Source organism: Coptis chinensis, chromosome 6 (genome assembly GCF_015680905.1).
Source record: "Coptis chinensis isolate HL-2020 chromosome 6, ASM1568090v1, whole genome shotgun sequence".
Taxonomy (NCBI): domain Eukaryota; kingdom Viridiplantae; phylum Streptophyta; class Magnoliopsida; order Ranunculales; family Ranunculaceae; genus Coptis; species Coptis chinensis.
The window spans coordinates 11,904,710-11,910,342 of NC_141461.1; the positions used below are offsets into that span (position 1 = coordinate 11,904,710).

Below are 5,633 nucleotides of genomic sequence, written 5' to 3' on the forward strand. Positions count from 1 at the left end.
AGTAGTGTATTGTAGGTTATATTATATTTAGCACTTCAAGCAACGAATAGTAAATAGAGTATGAGACAGTTAATTAGTTGTACGTTCTATTCCTCACTTCCTTGTCCATATGTAAATTGAAGCAAAATTATAGGGGCAAGGTTTTACAAAGCTGACCAAGATTTCCACTCACTTCCTTGTCCATATGTAAATTGAAGCAAAATTATAGGGGCAAGGTTTTACAAAGCTGACTAAGATTTCCACTCGGAGGAAAAAAGATCCCCACGTGATTTTGAAGGACATGGCACACCTGCTTTGCATCCGGCGTATTTGGACGTGAAGTTAAAAACGTCGGCTACTATGGTATTCTTTGAAGGAACTGCGACGAGAGCCTGTTCCATCTGCTAGGATTCTTGTGGTACAAAGTGTGTTGGAAAAAAAAATTGCCTTGGGCATGACATCCTCACCGCTTTTGATGACGCAATTGCGGATAGAGTTGATATATTATCTGTCTCAATTGGGAGCAAAGATATTGACTTGGATGATTATTCTGAAAGTGCGATTGTTGTCGGGGCATTTCATGCCATGCAGCATGGAATTCTCACATCACTACTGCGGAAATAGGGATTCTTAGTGATTACCATACAAAGTGGTGCACCGTGGATACTAATGCATTACACCATTTTTCTATTTTGGAGCGGACAAAACCATTCCCGAAGAGATTTAGAAACGCACAACAAGGGTTCACATTACTGTGTTCCAAAATTGAGAGAACACTTTTGGTGCGTTCCTGTTTTATATTTTGGAACGGATGCACTCCGTTACAAAGTTGTTCTGGGATACTTTCCAACCGCTCCAAATGAAAACTAGGGAACACCTTAGATCCGTTCCAAATGAAAATTTTAGAACACTCCATATCCGTTCCAAATCAATTACAGGAACCAAAAAAAAATATTGGTACTGAGCTTTCAAATTGCACCTAAAACTTGAAAACCTGTGTTTCAAAATCTGTAAGTACCATTAGCAAATAAGACATAGACCACTGTGGACAAAAAGTTACAAGACCCAAACATCAACACATAAAGTCCAACCACACTGACTTATTTTTATGCACAACTTACATAAAAAGTATCTTACAACTTATAACACAAGTTACGATACAAAAGTCAAAATGGTTCACTATTGGGAGTGATCCACTTTTCGGCCTTCCAAGTTCCATTTGATCCAGATCACTCCATCTTCTACGACAACTTGAAAATGTAAGCTCCCAATATATCCACCAATATCCTAGCACACAACACACGAATATATAACACACTCGTTACAAAATTAAAAATATTGTAAAAATAATTTAGATATTCAATATACACTAAAGCATATATAGAAAAAATGATAATGCAAAAGCATCATAGCTCAAGTGATACAATTTCAAGTTACCGCGATATAAGTGGATTTGTAGTTAATACCTTGCTATTTCCAACAACTTTAGCTTTGATAGGGATGTACCAAGTTGAGTTAGTCTAAGATGTTGAGCTACTGATCTCACCACCTTGATGTGATCAACTTTCAGTGCCTTTTTCATCAGTAGGCAAATCAGTTTAGCTTAATATAGTAGTGTTGAAATCGAACGATGAAAATCAAACAATAGACAACCTCACAAAAAAGGCATACCTCAATAAGCCAATGATACTAAAAAACTAGGCCCCACAAATGACAAGAAATTTCTGCACGAGCAGATTTCTAGTCATTCAACCAAAAAATAAATAACATTAGTACATAGCACTTTCCACATTACAATTGTAGCCCATTGGGCCCATTAGACTTGTGACAAAATTTAGACGATTAATACCGAACAGATATGATTAAAATATTGATTTTCAGAAGTTAGATTAACTTACACATTTAAACCGGGCGGACCTTTTCTTAAAAGTGGCTCATAACAAACTGGGCATGCAAACAAATTGAATCCTAGAGAACTGCTCTCTTGAATGCTAGAATTCTGAAATGCAAATACAAAAACCATCCATTCATTATACCACTGGCCAAGACAAAGAATATTGGAACAGGTAAGAAGAGGGAAAAAATGAGTTCTTACATTCCTTAAAAGTTAATTAAACCATCCATTATACCACTGGCCAAGACAAAGAATATAAAAAAAAATAAAAAAAAATGATGCATATATATGAGATGTGATCTTGATTATTTCACTTATATATAGTTTCTTATTTTGAGATAATTGATTTCAAGTAGCTTGATATTTTTTGGTAGCTTGATGTTATTTAATGAAGTTCTGGGGGCACATTTATACTTTATATAGTTTTAACTTTAAATTTGAGTTGAGAAACAGGTTTTACTCAGCTCTCCTCCAATATTTATGAGAACGCATTGTGTTGCTCTTTGAAACCGGACTCCAAGAATGTCTTCTAGTAGCCATACTGTCATGCATTGCTGATCGTAATAGAATAGGTATACGAGTTCAGCTCTGCTTCTTCCTGCTAGGAAAAATTAAGAACATTAACAAAAAGAAAAAACTTGAGAAACTTGGGTTTAATAATTCTGAAAATTGGACTGTGAATGCTAAAGTTTTAAGGCCCTTCCTTGCTGAAAACAGACTGACTGGAACTAGGAACTAGAATCTGACAACATGAACAACAATCTTTTTTTTTTCTTTTTCGAAAGAAAACATTTAAGAATAACAATTGCAGTAAATTAAAGGTTATAATAATAATAATACTGATAATAGTCAATGATGATGAAGATGATTGCTATTGATGATTCGGCTAGAGCTAATCTGTCTTTGATGTGGGAAGCCCTTTTCAAACTACTTTCTCTTAACTGTCAAAGTACTAATAGTAATCTTAGTATCCAGTCATATTATTATGACACCAACTTTAAGATTTCAACACGCGCTTCTGTGCCCACCACCCACAAGGAGACACACAAATATATACACGCAGAGACAACATGGCATTTTCCTCGTTATTTAACCAAATATAACATCGGATTCAAGTTTTCAACATTGTTTATATGCCTAAAACTCTAAGAAACTCAATCCAACAAAGACAACGACACAGAAACTAGAGATGCCAAATCAAGCTTGACTACCCAATTTACCTATACCATCTGCTTGAACACTTTAAGCGCTGCATACCCATCCCCTTTATGAGTGTAACTAGCAATCATCGTCCACGACACGTCATTCTTAACACGTATCATTTCAAAAACCATGCAAGCCTCACTCATGGCAGCACTACATGTAGCATACATATCCATCAATGCATTTTGAACATACATATTACCATCCACACCATTCTTAACAGCCAAACCATGAACTATCCACGCAAAACAACTCCCATGCCTCTACATACAAGCTTTCAAAACACTTGAAACAGTAAATGCATTAAGTTGTACATCTTCCTTTTTCATATCACAAAACATTGTCCATACTTGAGTGTTACGACCACCTGTTGTGTACCCACTTATCATGCTTGTCCATGCAACAACGTCACGTTCAGGAATTTTGTCAAACAATTAGCAAGTAGCCCAAACTCGTCATTACCTGCAGTGGCGGAGCCAGGGCCAAGGATACACCCTGGCATACCCTCAACTTAATAAAAAAAAATGTACTTTGAGTCTTTGGCTTATTTCAAAGTAAACCAAATAAAAGTGCACATATACCGTAGTTACGTTTATCAGTTATTGTTTTTTTGAAAGGAAACCAACCAAAATTACAAAAGGCGCACATGCATGATGTACTTGATGCACAGTTGTAGACATGTACCAAAAAAACAAAAAAAAACAAAATAGAAAACCAACAATCACTCAAACTAGAACACCCACCCATATATAAACCCAAATAAAAAAACCCTCTCGTATTTATCAAAGAAAAAAAACATAAAGAAAAAAAACCACTCATGTACTCTACTTCTCCATTCTCTATTATACAATATATTAAAATTTAAGTCTTCTACTCTTCTACACAAACAAACATCTTTACACCTACCGGTTTTGTGGATGTAACTAGGTAATCTTTATATTATTTAATTTTTTATCGTCTTTTTTATTTTTTTTGTACTGATTTCTAAACCATATTATTTATATTTTTATATGTTTGTGATTATTATTTTATTTTGTGAACATCATTATTGGTGGTTTATTTTAATTCGGTCAATTTTAATTAAATTGATTAGTGGTTTATTTTAATTGTTTAAATAGCTATGCTAAAATATTTGATTAAAAAAAAAGTCGTTGCCCACTCAACCAACTAGTAACACAGATTATGTTGTTAGTGTTGAAGTAGGATCTTCTTCAAAGCGAAGTCACCAAGAAATTGAGGATGGTGGTGTTGAGCAACCTACGTCAAAGCGGGTTCAACATGAAAATCATGAAGAAAGACTTTGTGTACCAACTTGTGTATTTGTTGATTAAGTTGGCGCTGATTTTACCTGTTATTACTGCTACTATGGAGATGATATTTTCTGCTATGAATATTATAAAGAATCGTCTGCACAATCGGATGACGGATGAATGGTTGAATGATTGCTTAATAACATACATTGGAAAAAAAAATTGATAGCATTGATACCGAATTGATCTTGCAACGCTTCTAAAAGATGAAGAAGGATGACAAAAAGAAAATGTCGCCGAAAACAACTATGAAAAAGTACTTAGATTGAATTCTTTTTTCTTTTGTTATATTTTTTATGATACATTTATTGCAATTATTTTATATGAATTTTTTTTTATGTTCAAAATATACTTCTTTTGTGATCGGTTTGAATTTTTACTTAAAAAAAAAATTAGTGTATTTTTTATTATGCTTGGTTTTTTTTTTTTTTTTTTATGTTTGGTTTCTGGGTGACTCACCCCCACTTATATTCTTAGCTCCGCCATCGATTACGATAACATGCATTCCATCTTTGTGAAGAACTCCTTGTTAGGACACGGGCACACTTTCGCCGGGGCCGGGCCTCCGCCCCCATGGGATAACTAGTACCGATATTGTCCCCCACTTAACCACCCATTGGGCTTGGGCCACATCTTGGCCATGGGTGTGGGGTTTTATCTCAAAAGGCCTCGGTACTAGTTAGTGAGCTTCCCACTTTATCAACCCATGATGAACTCCTTTCTTGTTCAATGTGGGACTATTTCTTTTTTCGGTCCACACACTCTAACAATCTCCACCTTGGACCGAACTCCAAAGGAGTATCTCCACCTTAGACCGAACTCCAAGGGAGTACATTCGTTCATCGTCGAGCCGCGATCAATGCCGAGCTCACGGTGGTAATGCGGGCCTCGAGGGAGGGGGCTTTTTCTCAACCCCAGAGCCTACTCCACCTCGAACATCATTCCATGTTGTTAGATCCAACTCGAGTTACACCCTCTCGAATCTCTACAACATCCAGGGGCACCAATCTTCGGTGTAACGGGCACACTTCGTTAAGCAACTCCACCTGAGTTGCGGCCTTCGCTGGCGCTTCGGCTTGAATGATTTTTGTCTCTGATTCTGCATGATCAGTGCCTTTGTCCCTGCCGAACCATCGGCTCTGATACCAGTTGTTAGGACCTGGGCACACCCGCCAGGCCTGGGCCTCCGCGCCCATGGGATAACTAGTACCGATATTGTCCCCCACTTAACCACCCATTGGGCTTGG

General features: G+C 36.6%; 1 long non-coding RNA gene across 2 annotated transcripts; it reads right to left on the reverse strand.

Annotated features, from left to right (window-relative positions):
• Nucleotides 1-952: 952 nt before the first annotated feature.
• Nucleotides 953-4,643, reverse strand: LOC147491464 (uncharacterized). Of its 2 annotated transcripts, XR_015198605.1 has the most exons (5): nt 3,094-4,643; nt 1,878-2,471; nt 1,651-1,719; nt 1,446-1,552; nt 953-1,266 (listed from the first exon to the last, which is right to left on the reverse strand). It is a non-coding gene; the product is annotated as an uncharacterized LOC147491464 (long non-coding RNA). The 2 variants fall into 2 exon arrangements; XR_015198604.1 differs by having other exon boundaries at nt 1,878-4,637.
• Between the last annotated feature and the right edge of the window lie 990 nt (nt 4,644-5,633).